At 42.8% G+C, this 18,163-nt stretch overlaps 1 long non-coding RNA gene across 6 annotated transcripts in view; it reads left to right on the top strand.

Annotated features, from left to right (window-relative positions):
• The first annotated feature begins 77 nt into the window (after positions 1-77).
• LOC110346680 (uncharacterized) overlaps positions 78-18,163 on the top strand; it is a 33,998-nt gene continuing 15,912 nt past the window's right edge. For 3 of the 6 annotated variants that reach the window (XR_015452586.1, XR_015452583.1, XR_002390869.2), the window contains exons 1-2: positions 78-3,610; positions 4,313-4,472. This is a non-coding gene — a long non-coding RNA (uncharacterized LOC110346680). Of the gene's footprint in view, positions 3,611-4,312; positions 4,473-11,905; positions 12,725-14,639; positions 14,684-18,163 lie in introns of all 6 variants that reach the window. The other 3 variants (XR_015452585.1, XR_015452587.1, XR_015452584.1) reach the window with 3 other exon arrangements.

The raw sequence follows: 18,163 nt of genomic DNA, 5'->3' as shown, positions 1-18,163 counted from the left end.
CGCCGAGGTTCGGTGGGCCGAGACCCGGGCGGCGACCAATGGCGAGCCGCACCGGGGATCGGACCAGGAACCCGCCTCTCTCATTGGCTGTGGGAGCCAGGGCGCTCCACCCTCTTCTCGCAGACACGCGGGTGGGGGGCTGGTGGGGTCGGGCGCGCGAGCTGGGGCTGTTTTCCCGCGCTGGGGCTGCGCTGCGACCCTTTCTCCTCGGTGGCGCCTCCTGCAGCCGCGAGCTTAGTGGTGACGCGTGCGCTCACCCCGCGAGGGTGGGGGACGCCCCAGGCCCAGAGTGACCCCCGCAACTCCGCAGTCCCCAGGCCTGGCCCGCCGCTGACCGCGGCGCTCGGTGCCCACAGGCCGGGAGGGCACCCTTTCGTTTCTCCTGGTTTCCCCTTAAATTCCTTTGCTAGAGCAGGGAGCCCCCCTTTCTCCAGGAGGAAGCGCCCAGAACGATAGAAACCTGCTGGAACCCCGAAGCACTTGGAATGCACTAGGCTGTGCCTGCTGGCACCTCTCCGCCCTGGCGAGGCTGCTGCGGAGGCTGGGAGTGAAGGAATCAGGCCAGCCAAGCTCGCGGTTGGCCCTGGGGTGAGGTGGTAAACAGAGGAGTTGGCCCTGCCCTGTTCCGTCTTCGCTGCCGGTCTCAGCCGCCCCGTGCACAGCCGGAGCTTAGGTCCAGGGCTTTTTACATTTCGTCTGAAATCGTAGTGGGTTTTCGAGATGTTTTGTCTCAGAAGCCAAACCCTTCTCTGTGACCTTGCCTGCCCCTCCAGTCCCTCTCTGCCCGGACCTGCACTCAGGAGAGCCTAGTCCTAGACCCACATTTCACAATTCAGCACTTGTGGTTAACCTGCACCCCAGAATGCCTTTCCCAAGCCCGGCACAGAGCTAATCCTGCAACCCCTGGAAGGCAGCTCAGGCCCCTCCAAAACTCCGTTGATGGTGCTTGCCTCCCTGTCAGGTGCTCATGTCATAGCGTGCATTTTGTGTTATATTGTGGTTGTGCGTCTCTCAACTGGGTAGACTGAGCTTCAGGACAAACAGCATCTTGTTCATATTTGTATCTCCAACCTCTAGCGCAGTGCGGGGGGCACCACATGCACACCGGTGTGTGTTGACCAGTGGCTGAATGAAGAGCCTATGATCAGTGGGAGAGGCGATTTACATTGGATTTTAAAAGAGACTACTGTAGATGTGTACTGTCTTCCACCCCAGTTGTAACTGCCTGTATGTGCTAGCCCAATATAAAGTATGCTAGATATCATAAAAGTGAGTGCAAAATAGCATTAATAGCTATCATATTAATTACATATTGTGATGATAATATTTTGATATGTTGAGTTAAATGAAATATGGTATGAAAATTATTTTCACCAGAGCTGGTGGTGAAGTTTGTCTAGCAAATGAGGAAACGCTGGGTTCAATCCCAGCATCCCATACAAAAAAGCGCAAACAAAACTTCTATTTGCTTTTTAAGGCAGCTCCTAGAAAATCACAAATTACAGATTTGTCTTGAATTATGTCTCTAGAAGCTGCAAGAAAGAGGGGAATGAGCTAATGTCAAAAATACTTCTTCCCTGGCCGTGTCTGAAGTTAGTTGCTGAGACCAGTGTTCTGCTTTGGAAGTTAAGTGCTCTGACTAAAACTGGGGTTGAGGTAATCTGGAAAGTAAAGGTCAAATTAACGGATGTTGAGAGTTTTGTAGGAGAAATTACTGGCTAACTGGGATGGTTTTGAGTTAATTAGAAACCACCAAGGGCCCAAAGGGCAGGTGCACTCCTGGGCCATAACTGAGGACCTGTTACTCCCTGAAAGTGTAGTGAAAGTGTAGCATGTCTCCTCTCCACCCTGTCACACTCTTAAAGAGTCTTGTGGACCTTAATAAGCCAAGGTGCCCTCAGTGTCTCCAAGAATAAACTAGCTCAGAAAATACACTTTTGGGGATCATCACAGAGAGACAGGACCAACTGCTGGGCTGGTACCCGCGTAAAACATGATGTGTGTTCCCTTCTGAGGCAAACAGGGACTTAAAAACTCCATTGGTTAAAAATTGTGACTCTTCACTTGGGCCTAAAGCGTGGCATCTCTGCCTTTATTTTTTTATGCCTTTTTTTGTCACTTTAAAACTTTAAGTGAGACCCCGCTAGACCTGCATATAGACATGTTAATCATTTAAAGAGTGTCTGTCTAAAAACTGGATGCAAAGTTTATCAGCCCTAAGTTGATGTAACCTGTCTCATCCTATTCAAGACTGAGGACACCAAAATTAAGAGATTTACAGTGACATTCAGCTGCCAGTGTTTTCAGTGTTCTACTCAATCCCCTGAAGTGAGCACCTAAATGACTCCAGTCATTGCCCCAAACTTTCAATCACTTCAGATTCCAGCAGAGCCTCTGCAAAGTTGAGACTGGCCCAAACACAAACTATAAATCCTGGGAAACAGATTGGCCCCTTAAGTTGTAAAAACTCCAGAGCTTAGAGCTGCAGAAACCAAAACAGATAATGATCATCCCAACCCTAGCCACTCAGCAGCCCTGTAAAACCTTGCCTTTCCCCTTTTCTGTTTTTTTTTTTTTTTTTTTTTTGGTACCGGGGATCGAACTCAGGTCCTTGCACTTGTGCAGCAGGCGGCGAAACCGCTGAGCTAAATCCCTGACCCCTCCCCTTTTTTAATAGATCAGTCTGATGTCCTTTTTCAGAGTTGTGCCCCATTTGGCTCTTCTGAAGCTGAAGCCCCTTCCCATTTTCTCCTCAGTAAAAGCTTTTGCCTATAAATTCATGCAGTAGCCACAATTTTAATTGCCTTTATCACTAGAAGGACCCATGCTGGTTGGTACAGCTTTACCCTTGGGAAGAGGAGGCCCGTTATGATTTAAATCTAAAGTGTCCCCCTAAAAGGCTATGTGCTTAGAGGAAGGCATTTGGGAAATGATTGGCTTATGAGGACTCTAACTTCATCAATGGATTAATCCATTGACAGGATCATAATTTGATGGCATTACTGGGAAGTGGTGGAAATGAGATGGGGACCTTGTTGGAGGGAGTGGACCATGGAGGTGTGACATTGGGGAATATATTTAGTCCCCAGTCCTTCCCCCTGGGTGTTTCCTTCTCTCTCTACTTCCTGGCCATCAAGAGGTGAGTAGCTTTCCTCTGCCACATTCTTCCGCTGTGATGGTCACCACTGGCCTAAAACCAATGGAACCAGCTGACCATGGACTGAAACCTCCGAAACCATGAGCCACACCAAACCCTTCCTCCTTTGACTTGTTTTTCACAGGCAACTCACAATGATAGAAAGCTGGCTAACATAGCTCTAAAGTAGATAAATCTGGCCAGGGATTTAGCTCAGTGGTTTCACCGCCTGCTGCGCAAGTGCAAGGACCCGAGTTCGATCCCCAGCACCAAAAACAAAAAACAAATAAAGTAGATAAAGCTGATCTTCAGGGAAACACCTCCCCAAAAAAGAAAAGGAAAGAACCAGTACTTGAAACAGTTGTTTACCCATCATGCAAGTACTTATTCTCCCTTCCAGCCCACCTTCCTTGGACTTCTGATTCTCATTTTCTCTCTCCACAGACTCCAACCTTTTGGGTTGCTGTTCACTAGGTAAGGAAAACAGTCACCCTGAGTTGGGCCAATTAATAATTTATTTTCTTAATTAACATATAGTAAAACTGCCTGTCTTTGTTTCTTTGTGTACAGGGTATGAATTTTAACATATATCAGGATTCCTGTAACTGTCAACACAGTGAGGGTGCAGAATAGTTCCATCACCCCAAAGCCTCCCTCCTGCTACCCTTTATAATCACTCCCCCCCCCCCCCCCAACTCCAAGGCCTGGCAGCCAGCGCTCTGTTTTCAGCAGAAGGTCACAGGAATAAAATAATGTGGGAGGTAGCCTTGAGCTCTTTAATTTTTGCTGAGGTCAAAGCAACTCCTTTTGATGCAAAATCTACTCATAATTACACATTATTTATCAAGTTAATGACCCATGAAAACAGTCAGTTAGAAAACAGGAATGGGATGTTCTGGGCAAAAACTCAGGTTAAGCAGAAATCAAGCAAAGTATTTTTTATAGTTTGACCACATAGCAATCTTTGTAAAATAATGAGTCTTTACTTCCTTCTCAGGAAGTAGAGATTAATGAATGCAAATAGTTTTTTTTAAAATTAAGGAGCTCAGTTAACAGCAGAATCCTAACAAATAGCATTTTCTTATATTTATAAGACACAGTTACTGATATCACTTGGTCTTTACAACAGTTTGAGGGGTAGCAATGCAGAAAACTTTTATTTATTTATCATTTCAGGCTGGCCTTGAACTTTGTGATCTGCCTCAGCCTTCTGAGTGCTGGGATCACAGGCGTGCGCCACTATGCCCAGCAATGTGGAGAACTATTGATCTGAGATATTTTAAATAAATGAAGACATTTGGACTCAGAGAGATAAGCAATTTGCCTGATCATTCTGGTGAGTAAAGCCAGGATATGGCTCCATCCTCTGGATCTTTCCATCGCTTAAATCTGTTTCCGTGGTTATTGTGGGAATACCATTTCCTGTGGTTCCAATCCCTAGGTTAAAGTGAAAGTATTAGAATAGAATTTTTTAAAGTGTGATTTTTCAGACCGATTTCATCAGAATGCTTGCTAAAATGCAGTATTCTTGACTCTACCAATATCTACTGAATTTAAAACCTCCAGTGGTGGAACTGAGGAATTTACTTTTTGTTTATTTTTGAAACAGGGTCTTGCTATGTAGTCCAGGCTGGCCTTGAACTCATTATATAGCCCAGGCTGACCTTGAACCCACAGAGATCCTTCCACCTCAGCCTCCTGAGTGCTGGGATTATAGCCATGTGCCACCATGCCCAGTGGGGAATTTACTTTTTTAAAAAAGCTATTCTTATGTGTGCTAAACTTCAGCAGACTGGGCTGAGTGTGTATTGACCCTGGAACTTCCCTAAGACTGTTATCCTTGTTTTTAAATAAAGCCCTATTTGGGAATTCTTTTCTCTTACAAAGTGGGGCTTCCACCTAAAAACTAACTTTATCTAGAAAACTAAAATAAGCTAACTTCCAGATAATCAAGATTTTATTGTCTTGTTGCTTTGAGTTTCTCAAGCACAGTAAGAAGATTTTGAAGTCTCTAAGACAAGGCTTGACCTGAATTCTAGGGGTGTTGGGATTTTTATAGTAGAGGCCCGAGTCATTCATCCATTCACTTATTTTCATGCTTATGATGATTTTGGCTGCATGCAAGTGAAAATCTGGACTCTAGCAGCTCCAACAGCAAAGGTTATCTCATGTGACAAATGTCTGAATATAGACTGACTCAGAGTGGTTTAATTCATTGGCTCAGTGCCAGTTTCAAGGAGCCAGCTCTTCCTATCTTTTGCCAACTCTGTCTTCGAAGGTCACCTTTCCTGGCAGTGGCAGAACAGCCATGATTCTAGGTGCTACATCAGCTACAGCAACATCCAGCCAAAGAAAGGGGATCAGTCTTAGATAAAAGTTAACAATATCGGCAGCCCATTTGTTCTGTGATTATTGGTGGGTAGGACCTGTGTGAAGGGCTGGGGATCTAGTAGCCAATTAGACACAGTTTGGGCCCTGCCAGATCATTCTGAAGGATTTAGACAAGTCAACAAGGGATTATAAAGCAGTGCAAATACTACAATAAGGAATTACCGTGTAGGATATCACAGAAGCACATGAAGACGGGTGGATATCAATGGATGGGTGGTATTATATGTATGTGCAGTCCAGAAGGGCTTCTGAGAGGAAGTGGGGACTAAGCAGACTCACCATGGGATGAGTAGGAATCAGCCCGGTGAAGTGATGCATTGGGCTTGAAGGAATGAGAGCACTCCGGGAGAGGAACACCAAATGCAAAAAGTCCAGGAAGCAAGAGATGTGGTATTTGGAGAACTCAGAGGAGTTTTCCCTGCACAGTACAGGCAGGGGAGAACCACTGGCAGATTTTAGAAGTGATGTGGCTATGACCGTTCCTGTGTTTGGAAGGACCATGCTGACAGCAGGAAGGGACATAAATCAGTAGTGTGTAGGAGTGAGGCTGGGTAGGAAGCATCATGAAAATCAGGTGAGAAGCGATAAGGTTACAAAGCTAAGGGAGTACAGGTGGAAGTGGAAGAGGAGATGAGCAGTTTAAGAGAGATTGAAGGAGAAGGTAGGAGAAAAGGAGTTCAAGATGATTTCTGGTATCTTGCTTGGGTAACAAGTGGATGAATGGATATTCACCAGCAAGACAGAGACAGTGGATTTGCGGTCAGTCTTGGGGATTGAAGGGAGGGAGGATGAGTCAGAAGTCATCAGCTCTGGGGCAAAGAAGTGATAGTTAAAGGGATCCGCAGGGAGTGAGGAAAGGACAGAGTTGTGGGAGGCTGTCTCCTGTATCCTTTCCCTTCGGGATGTTGTTGTCTCTCCAAGAAGTCAGTGCAATTAGCCCTTACCACAGGAAGAGCTGGCTTAGGAGTAATACTTTTGGAAAGGTGTTTAATAATGGCTATAAAATGATATCTTCTGCAAGAATAGTTTTATTCCTTTTATAATCAGGGATATATGCCTCTAAAGAATGCAAGATGGAAAGTGTACCAAAGAAAGTAAAAATCATCTTCAGTTTCAGCATGCTGGGCTAACTAAAGTTCACATTTTCATGACATTCCTTCTAGACATACCTCTGGGCCCAAATGCATGTATGTATATAATTTTATAAAATAAAATGTCAACTCTACACAAGCTTTAAAACTTGCTTTTTAAAAACTTGACAGTGTGATACAGATACTTTAATTTCTGTCTTTATATTCCAGTGTGTGTTTTTGTGTGGGTACATGTGTGTATAGATGTGTGTGTATACTTGCACGTGCATAGCCTAGTTTATTTAATCAGTATACTATTGAAGGATATTTAAGTCATTTTCACAATTTTATTATGACGATTACTTTCAGTACATTTTCCTTCTCACTCATGTTTTCAAATTTATAAAATTTTCTTAAATGTAAGAAGACAAGTGTGGTGGCACACGCTTACAATCCCAGTGCTCAGGAGGCTGAGGCAGGAGGATCACTGCAAGTTTGAGGCCAGCCTGGGCTTCATAGTGAGTTCAAGGTCAGCCTGAACTACATAGCAAGACCCTGTCTCAAAACAAACAAACAAACAAATAAATATTATGCATAAATAAATCTCAGTGGGCCCGGGAGGAGCCATGGAGAGGCATCCTGTGTCACTGAACCTTAAAGTCAAGGGAGGAACACAGGTGAGCCAGGCAGAGCCAAGCATGAGAATGAGTTGGAATTTTGGAGCAAGGAAAACCATCTAAAAGTTGGGGAGTGACCTGACCAGGTTTTTATTTTTAAAAATATCAAGAAGCCTATTTCCAGGTTTTGTGGAGCCTAAGATTTATACAATTTGGGAAAAGACAAAATTATGAGGTGTAAATGTGATTATTTATTTAGAATTTTTAAAAAATCACAACAATTACACATGTTTAAAAGTTGACTGGTAACATGAATACCAAAATATAGAAAAATAATACAGCATTTTTATTAATGTCCAGATAATGCTTTCCCCCTACATTTTGGGGCTACATTCTCCAGCCCTCACCCCCCCACCCCTACCCCTGCCCCATACTGGGGGTTGAACTCAGGACCTTGCACTTGCAAGGCAAGCACAGTGCCACTGAGCTAAATCCCCGGCCCTTACATTCTCTTTTAACATTTCTTCATGTGACAAGAATTTTATAGTATTATTTTATTTTAAAATACTTTTATTAGTATATGCTTGCAGTACGTAATGATTACCTTCATTGTGGGGAATTGGTACATGTGTATAACATATCACAATGCATTTTTGTCTCCTTCCCCTCCAGCCCCATTTTTTAAGAAACTTTTTTTACTGGCATCTGATTCATTTATTTATTTTATATGTCTTTATCAAGTTAACTATCCTGAACACACATTAACAGCCAGACCAACAGGCTAAAAAACATATAAAACATGTAAGACAATTATACTTTTAGATACATTGTCCACCCTGGGTTACAATAACTTTTTTCTCTTTTTTTCTGTTGTCTCCTATAAGAGAAACTATGTGATATTTAAGCTTCTGTGTCTGATTTACTTCATTTAACATTATGATCTGCAAGTGGACTCATTTTCCTATAAATGCCTAAAGTTTATCCCTTATGGTATGCTATTAGTATACCATAGAGTAGTATACTATTGTGTAAAAATACCACATTTTCTTTATCCATTCATCTGTGGATGGAGATATAGGTCACTTCCAAGATTTAGCTGCTATAAACATGAGTATGCATGGATCACTGCAATATGATGTCTTTAAATCTTTTAAGAAGATACCTAGCAGGGGAATAACACTAGGTCAAATGAATTTCTATTTTTATTTTTTTGAGGACTCTCCATATTGATTTCCATAGTAATTGTACCAGTTTACATTCCCAACAATGAAGAAGGGCTCCTTTTCCCCTTGAAGCCTCACCAGTATTTGTTATTGTTTGACTTTTAGATGATAGCTATCCTTTGCGGAATGAGATGGGATCTCAGTATTGTTACTGCTTGTTTTGTTTTGTTTGGTGGTATCGGGGATCAAACTCAGGACCTTGCACTTGCCAGGAAGGCATGGCACCACTGAGCTACATCCTCGGCCCTTGTATATCAATGTTTGAGGTATGGACATTTTTTTTTTTTTTTTTTTGGTACCGGGGATCAAACTCAGGACCTTGTGCGTGTGAGGCAGGCGCTGGAACCACGGAGCTAAATCCCCGGCCCTGGACGTTTTGATTACATCAGTTATGTCTGTCTAGGAACAAAGGATGCCTTTCAATTGTCTGATGTTCTCTTCAATTTCCTTTTTTCAGATTACTGTAATTTTCTTTGTAGAGGTCTTTCCTTTTCTTAGCTAACTTAATTTCTAAGTATTTAATTTTTCTTGGTGCTATTGTGAATGGTATTTTTTCCTAATTTCTTTCTTTGTGGTTTCAGTCTTGATTTCTGTATATTGATTTTGCCTCCTGCTACATTGCTGAATTTTGTTACTAATTGTATGAGTCCACCAGTGAAATTTTTTGGTCTTCTAGGTAAAGGATCATGTCATTTGCAAATGATGATAATTTAATTCCTTTTCTATGCATATCCTTTTTATTTCTTTTTCTTTTTTGGTACCGGGGATTGAACTCGGGTCCTTGCGCTTGCACAGCAGGCGGCGAAACCACTGAGCTAAATCCCAGGCCCTTCTCTCTTTCTTTCTATCACTCTCTTCCCTAAGCTGGGAATCAGGAGACTCTTCTCAAGATGCCAAGGAGGAGCTTCCTGGCCCAGCTGTGGAAATAGGGGAAGGGAATGTAGGCTTTTGTTTTTCTTTCTAGCTCCTTGTGCTCACTTCTCAGGTCCTTGTTGTTTTCACGTTTGTTTGTTGTACTTTTTGGAAATTAACCTGGTCTCCACTTACCCCAGTTTTGAAATGGCTTTTCTTTCTTTCTTTCTTTCTTTTGGTACTGGGGATCGAACTTGCTCTTGTGAGGCAGGTGGCGGCACCACTGACCTAAATCCCTGGCCCTGGCTTTTCTTTCTCAGTTTATGTTGCATTTGTTTGCTATTTGTTCTTTTCTTTTCTTTTCTTTTTCTTTTTTCTTTTTTTTGGTTGGGATTAAACTGATCTCTTCTTATTGGAGTTTTGTCAATGGCTTTTTTTTTCAGTTTGTGTTTTGGTGAAATGCTAGGACTAAGGGTGCCCTACCCTAGGTGTGGGTGGAAGCAATAAATAAGCTTAGAGTCTGTCTGCCTGGAATAATGCAGCTAGATGTGGGCTTACATCAACTGTCACCATCTTTCTTTTTTTACTAACTGGCCTTATGAGGTGAGCCTCTGATTTTGAAGAACAAGAGAGAGGAACTTCTTTTCTTTTTGAATTCTTTTAACTGGTGCAGGGACTCTTCCCCACATGGAAGAGAAAAATTTGTCTGCTTTAAAAGGAAACACCCAAGGCTTTTGCCTGGATGTGACAATGGCTGGGAGGGCCTGTTCAAGTCAGCTTTAGCTGACCTGCTTCCTCCCTGTCTTAAATCCTACCTGGGACTATAGCTTCCTGGCTGGATTTCTTCCCTGGTTAAGTACAAATAATTAAAAACCCTATGCCTGATGACCTTAGCAGAACAAATACGCAGCATTTAAAATTTAATTAAAGAGACTGTGAGTGTATAAAAGTAGAGCGATCCCTTTTTTAGTGAGTGAGTGTGTGTTTAAACTATCAGAGTAAATGCAAGAGACGATTTTCCCAGTTGGTTCTATTCTGGTTAAGTAGAGTCATCAAGGGAATTGAAATGCTAGCTAGCTGGGCATTTAGCTCAGTGGTGCCACCACCTGCCTAGCAAGCTCAAGGTCCCAAGTTTGATCACCAAAAAAAAAAAAAAAAAAAAAAAGGAAATGCCAGCTGAGCCATTAAGGGGCTCAGGATACAAGCCTTTGGGTCATCAAGGAGCTCAAAACACAAGTTGGACCATCAAGCATTTCAACTAAATAATTAAAGGAACTTGGCTTGGGGAATTTCTGCCCTTCATAGGTGTTAAAGGACCAACAGCGGCTTCACCCCCTTCTCCCTGATGAGCTCATGGGTCCAGTATGGAGACAAAAGCAAAGGAGGGGTGTTCTTCTGTGCTTAATGATGCCGGCATTACTCTGACAGAGACGTCTGTCTAGTCTGCGTTACAGTCTCACACAGGAGGCTTTGTAGCACTGTTGGGATCCCCTCCTTCTCTGTGGGATCCCATCTTAAGGAGTCAAGACTTAGTTGTCTCCTCTCTATTAGCCCCAAGCTGAGCCAATGGGAAACCTCTTAGACTTTGCCACCAAGTGGATATCAGCAACTTTGCCACTAGGCCATATTCTTTTTTTTTTTTTTTTTTGATACCAGGAATCGAACTCAGGTCCTTGAGTTTGTGCAGCAGGCAGCGAAACCACTGAGCTAAATCCCCGGCCCAAGGCCATATTCTTGATGAGTGGGAAAGATTTGTTCCTGACAATTTAAAACAGGAACAGCTTATCTATCTACTGTTGCAATATGGATTGGGTCAGTATGAACTGGGAGATGGGGAGAGCTGAGTATGAGATGGTACCCTGGACTGTGAAACTATTCTCTAGTTATAGCATTTCTGCTTAAAATATACAAGGTCGAATAAAATGACTTATGTTCAGGCTTTTGTGATTATCAAAGAGAATGCCCAAGAACTCTGGTAGAGTGGTATGTGAGGGGGAGGAACATTCTAATGGGACCAGAAGATCTCTTTGACCTCTTCTTTATAGTCCCCAGGTTAATAAATCAGCTCTGTCCTCACCAAGTGTCTCAGGAACTCCTTTAGAGCCTAGTTCCCTGGGGAAACCCAGCATTTCTCAGCTCCCTCATTGTGCAGCCTTAGACCCTACTGGGTACAAACAGACAGCTTTAAGTCCTGCAAGTTGAACGTGAAGTGGTCCCTCTTACTACTCTAATTTACAACTTATCCTGCCCTGTGGAGAGCAGTGTTAGCCATAGAGGCTCCATGTTAAATCCTACCCTCCATTGTACAGAGCAAGGAGACTATGTTACGAGGAACCGCGTCCTTGCCAAATTAGATGTTTACCTTCAGAAATTGTCCTGGAACATGATGAACGTTTTGTAAACCCGAGAAACAAGAAAGCCCATGAGGGTGAGGAATTTCCAAAGAACTAGAGAACAAGGAAGCAGGTGTCTTTGGATAAGGGTCATGATTAATAACCAAACTCACCTGTGATAAAAAGGGGAGGAGAATAAAAAAGCGCGGCGGCAGTCTCTCTGGGAGGCTCCCGACTCTATCTCTGCGTCTTTCTTTTTCTTCATCCTCACTCCCCCATTCAGGTGCTGTCCGACAAGTGACGGCTGGCTCCGTCACTGCCCCTAAGAAAAGTCCCAGGAGTGGAAGGGAATACTCCAGTGCTGGTCCCCTTTTCAGCTACAAATGTACAAGAGGCTAGGATCTATGCAAATGAATAATGTGCTTTAAAAAGGGAAAAAAACCACCCTGGAAATGTTATTCATCCTTCAACAGAAGCATGCTGGGACTATAATACTAGTCATGGACTAAGAATGATGTCTGGTATGCTAGCTGCTCTTACCAAGGAGATAAAGAGCTGTGTTGAGTCTTTCATAAATATACTAATATAGATCCACCTTCCAGAGAGGTAGAAGCATTCCTGGGACATCATTTCATCTGTCAGTCAGCACCAGATATTCAGCACAAGCTTCAAAAACTTCAGATGGCCCACAGACACCTATGGCCCAATTGCTGGACATGGCCTTTTCTGTGTTCCACAATCAGCATCCAGAGGAGGGACAAAAGAAAAAGCCTAGGAATATAGATGTCACAAGTGGCAATGCTTTAAGCCCACCCAGGTCATATAGGGAAAACCCAAGAACAACTGAGGCTCCTGTTTCAAGTGCACAAAGACTGCAAACTGGACATATGACTTCACCAAGCCACTGCCTGGAACTTGCTTTGAGAGTGAGGTAGCCAGTGCACCTGACTCATGGCATTGGAGATCTGACTTCTCTACTCCCAGAGAGGGCTAGGCTGGCCAGAACGCTCATTTACTGGAGAGGAAATCAGCAGTGCCCTTGGCCATGGACATCACCATTCAGAGTCCTCTGAAGAACCCTGGGTAATCTTAGATTTCATGGGTGAGCCAATTAAATTACTTCATTCTGTTTTGAATTGCTTCTCTAGAAAACCTTCCTATGGATCTATAGCCATAGTTGGGGTCAAGGAGACCCCCAATCAGAGATTCTTTGCAGCTGTACTAACTGAAGAAGCTTCAAAATTAACTTTGGGACAGAGACTTGAAGTCCTGACTCCCTATCAAGTCAGAGCTATTCTGGAGACGAATGTTTACTTGTACTTAAGAGGGGAATGGCTTACCAAGTTTCAGGCCATGCTCTTAGACACCCCTGAGGTTGTTACATAGACTTCCACTACTATTAACCCTGCTTCTTTGATACCTACAGGCCCAGAACTGAGCTACTCTTGAGAACAAGTGATCTCTCAGACCTGTGCAAGCAGGCAGGACATCAGTGACCTGGCCCTCCAAAACCCTGAGGAGGTGTGGTTTACTGATGGAAGTAGCCTTGTCAAGCATCTTTAAAGCACAGGCAGGAAATTCTACAACTCCTCGAGGCGGTCCATCTTCCCTAGCAGGTTGCAGTCATTCACTGTAAAGGGCACCAAAGAGACATGTCTGAAGTCTTTGGAAATCAAGGGGCTGATAGGGACGTACCTTTACAACCCCTTAAGACTCTCTTATTCCTAGTTCCTAAGAAACCATTAAAACAAGTCTGTGCTCCCCAGGAAGATAAATTGATCTCAGGACAAGAAAGAATTAAAAGTGATGCTGGTGATATTTAGAAAACAAACTGGTCCTTCCTCAAGGGATACAGTGGAGGGCTACAAAAACCCTTCACGATTCCTTCCATATGGAAAGTGATGTTGCATTGGAAATGGTCACTCAGGTTTTCACAGGATTAGAACTGTCAGGCAACCACCTGACAGGTCTACAAAGCTTGCTCATTCTGTTCCTACAACAACCCAGGCAAGCACAAATTGCCTCCTTTATTAGAACCTATATAGAGGAAAAGGACATACCCTGGGGAGGTGGCAATTAAACTTTACCCATATGCTACCATGTGGAGGATTTAAACAGATCTTGGTCCTAATTAACACCTTTACAGTCTGGATTGAAGCCTTTCCGACCTGTTCAGAAAAGGCTACAGAGGTAGTCAAGGTGCTTTCTAAAGAAATAATCCCTCGATTTGGATGACCCCAGTCCCCCCAGAGTGACAGTGGACTTTCTTTTTCCTCCCAAATAACTCAAGAAGTGACAAAGTCTTTAAGAATCGTGTTACCTTCATTTCTCCTGGTGGTCTCAATCTTCTGGAAAGGTAGAGCGAGCCAACCAGACCCTAAAGTGAGCTCTGGAAAAGCTTTGCCAAGAGATGTCTGAGTCCTGGCTCCAGTTGCTGCCAAAAGTGCTCATGAGGTTTCATAACATGCCCCAAACTGGGCTAAGTTTGAGCCTATTTGAGATGTTGTATGGGAGGCCATTTCTATTCTCTGCTATGATAGTAGACCCTGAGACCATGAGGCTCTAACAATATCTCATTAATCTGAGCCAAGTACAGCATGCTATCCAAATGTATGGGAACAGAGTCCTGCCAGCGCTTGGCCCAGCAGGACCATTTACTGTCCATCCTGGAGACCAAATGCCCATAAAAACTTGAAAGGAAGGGACGGCTGCTGACCAATTAAAACCAAAATAGAAGGGCCTCTTTTTAGTAATCCTTGCCATACCCACTGCAGTAAATTGGCAGAGATAGATAATTGGATTCATCTTTCTAGAATGATACCAGTCTCATCTGAACTGTCTGAAGAACAAGATTGCTCAAAAGGAGAAAGCTACTCCTATGAAGACTTGAGATTTCTCTTCAAAAAGCAAGACTCCAGTGCTGCTATAGGAAGCATGGAAATCTGACCTGCTCCTCATATTTGGGCTAATAATGAAGCTCAATGGTCATTAACTCTTTTCTCATTGTTTTCTGACAGGTTTTTCTTTCTTCAACCCTGCCAGTGAGCCACAGCACCTCAAGGTAATTCAAGAGCACATAATCCCTAGAAGGTAGGGTCCATAGAAGTCAGAGACCTCCACTCCCTTGGCACCCCATAAAGAATTATGGGGATTTATGTCTTTCATGAGGAAATGAGATAGGAGATTAGGGCATGGTAAACTGGCTGGGGAAGTAGGTGTGACCTGTTAACTACAAGATCCTGGAACACATGCACAGAACAGTTTCCAAAGCCCTATATGTGGACTTCACACAAGAACTTGAGCAGGTTTTCCATAGGATGGCCTAGATCTGATGTCAGCCTGAGGTGTGGGATCCCAGCATCACTTCTCAGGACCTATATCCAGAAATTCTCATGGGTTTCTTCCAGATTAGGACAATATGAAAGGACACAAGTGCCTAGAAGAATTTGCTATCATGGCTTTCCTCATGATACCCCACCCTGCTTCCTCCAGCATGTACTTTTATTTTGCTTTTTCCTCGGCATAAGCTCACTCTGAAAAGCCAGTTTCTCCCTTACTCTTCACTTTTACTTACTCAAACTTTGCCACTGCTTTAAAAAAAGAAAAGAGGGGCCGGGCAGTGGTTCTTCTGCCTGCCTTGCAAGTGGAAGGTCCTGAGTTCAATCCCCGGTACCAAAGGGAAAAAAAAAAAAAGGAAAAAAGAAAGTTTTGTAGGATATATCAGTCTGGGTTGGAAATTGTTTTCTTTTAGGGCTTGAAACACTTCACTCCAAAGCTCTCCCAGCTTCTAAGATTTGTGTTGAAAAATCTGTTGTAATTGTAATGGGTTTGCATTTATAAGTGATTTGTTGCTTTTCTCAAACCACTTTTAACATTCTGTTCTTGTGTTAGACTTCTGAGATTTTGACTATGGTGTGTGATGGAGAGGTTCTTTTCTGATTGTGGCTACTTGCCATTATATATGCCTCACTTATCTGTATGTTAAATTCTTTTTTTTTTTTTGGTACCGGGGATCGAACTTGGGTCCTTGTGCTTGTGAGGCAGGCGGCAGCACCACTGAGCTATATCCCCAGCCCCTAAATTCTTTTTTTTAATTAGGAAATTTGCTATTAATGCAGTGAGCAGGGGTTTTTTTGCCACTTATGCTGTCTTCTGATTTTTCGCTAATTCCAATTAATGTTAGTCTTTTTTGTGTCATCCAGAATCTGTTGGATTCGTTTTTCATGTTCTCTTATTGTTTTTAAGGTCTCTCATTAATTGTTCATTGACAACATCTCTGTCTTCTAGTTCTGACATTCTGTTCTCATACCTTTTTTTTTGGTACTGGGAATTGAACTTGAGACCTTGTGTTTGCAAGACAGGCGGTGGAACCACTGAGCTAAATCCCTGGCCCCGTCTTCATACTTTTGACAGAATTTTTAACCTCCTGAATTTCTTTTTGGAACTTTTTTACGGACTCTAATCCTTTTATATGCCGGTCATTCATGTTTTGCACTTTTTGTTTGATTCTGCTAGCTTTTTCTTAGCATCTTCTGTAGACTCACTGATCATTTTATTTGCCCATTATCTGTTTACTTACATCTTCTGTGAGCTGGCCAACCACCTTATTGATCTGTTCTGTTATCCTTTCAAATAATTTGGCTGTGTTCTTTTGGTTTCCTTCCCTTTGATGCCCTGTGGATCAGCTTTGAGGGAACTGGGTATTTTTGGAGATTGTGTTGCTTTGCCTTCTCATATCTCTATTTTTTGTTTGCTTGTTTTTAAATCATTTCTTATGTTGAGGATTACAGATTGATTTAATGGCAAGGTATGGAGACCTCTTTTAATTTATGTCTACTTTTCAACAGTGCCCCCGGCCATAGCTAAATATAGTGGACCCTTGACTTAATGAATTTGATTGGTTCCCAAGGGCTGGTTGCAACTCAAGTTAGTTGTAAGTCAATATAGCTGAGCTCTGGATGTTTACCTAGGCAGACACTATAGATAACAGGAGGCAGATGAATCTTCCATTAACCTAATTAACCCAAGTTCATATGTCAGGCTGGTCATCCCCGATATTGAGGGTCCACTATATTGGCCTTTGCCTCTCTCCTAGGATTCTACCACCTCCATTTACTTAAGGTGAAGTTTATAGCATTTTTGACCCTATACCCATTTCTCCAGGTGTGGACCACAGTATTGTTAATGAACTCAAGGCAATCCAGATATTGGCAGATCAAGAAAACCAATTAATAGCAATGACTATGTCACATTGGCTATAGTAATAAAATCAGCATCAAAGACAATATCAATATTGATAAACCCTAAGGAACAATAATGTACCACCCTTAACCATAGAAATCTATAATTATAGTATGAACACTAAGACAAATCAAATATTGACCTACAATAAATACATATTAAATGGAACTTTATCTCCACTAACAATAGAACAGTATACAGTAGTAACAGCATAAAGTTATCTAGTTATCTAGAGAGTTGGAAAACTTTATAGTTATACTAATAAAGGCAAAGGAGGTGGGGAACCAGAAAATGAAGAAAGTAAAATTTGAAAAATTAATGAGATATGAGAAGAAGGAGAGAAAATCAAGATGGAGGCCCTATTACAGAGTAAAAGGATAACAGTGTTACAGAACATCTGCAGGAAAAAAAATGAACACGAAAAAGAAAAAGTAAAATACAGGAAATGAAAGGCAAAAAGGCAGAGAAAAGTTGGAAGGGGAAAAGAAAAAGAGGGAAAAGAAACTAGAGAGAGAAAAAAGACAGAAAAGGTATAAAACCCTCACTCCTCAAAAATAAAATGGATGAAAGAAAGAGAAAAGTAATTTAAAATAGAGAAATTTTTAAAATTATTGAAAGAAAAAATTCCTCTGTTTTTTGTGTGTGTGTGTGTGGGGGTGGTACCAGGGATCTAACTTGGAACCTTGCGCTTGTGAGACAGTCACAGCACCACTGAGCTAAATCCCCGGCCCTCCTCTGTGTTTTTGAATGAGTAGTTTTTTTCCAGGATCTGCAGTCTTGGGATCCAGCCAGTCATGATTTTCTCCACCTAGCTTTAGGCCTATGGATTTTCAAGGTGCCCTCCCTGCACCGGATACCTCCCTGTCCATTCACCCCAGACTGTGGTTACCATCCAAGCCAAAGTATGTCCTTGCTCATGTTTGTAGAAGGGAGAAGCAATCAGCTCTCTGGCCTACTGGATGCAGGCCACAGGCAGAGGTTTAAGGGGACTGTTGAACTTAATGTTGACATTCACAGGATCTGGTAGTCCCTATGGAGGGCAGGAACCCTGTCCTTGCCAGCCTGAATTTATACTTCTCAGGTGCATCTATGTCTGGACCATCCTTTCTCCAAGGTGTCACTTTGGGGGGGTAACACTATGGTTTTAGAAGCTGTTGGCCAGGTCTGTACTTTCTCCTTGGGTCTGCTGGCCTCTGGGCTCACCTTCTTTTCCTGGGCATTGCCCTTGTCCAGAATCAGTCCACATCTCTATTGCCCTATGCCATGGAGAAGCAAAATGCAGAGCTGCTTTGGAGTTGGC

This window comes from Heterocephalus glaber, unplaced genomic scaffold (genome assembly GCF_053883595.1).
Source record: "Heterocephalus glaber isolate CG9 unplaced genomic scaffold, H.glaber_assembly_v1.0 deba00001447, whole genome shotgun sequence".
In the NCBI taxonomy this organism is placed as follows: domain Eukaryota; kingdom Metazoa; phylum Chordata; class Mammalia; order Rodentia; family Bathyergidae; genus Heterocephalus; species Heterocephalus glaber.
Note: the sequence above shows the minus strand (reverse complement) of the source record. Positions and strands in the feature narration are given on the sequence as shown.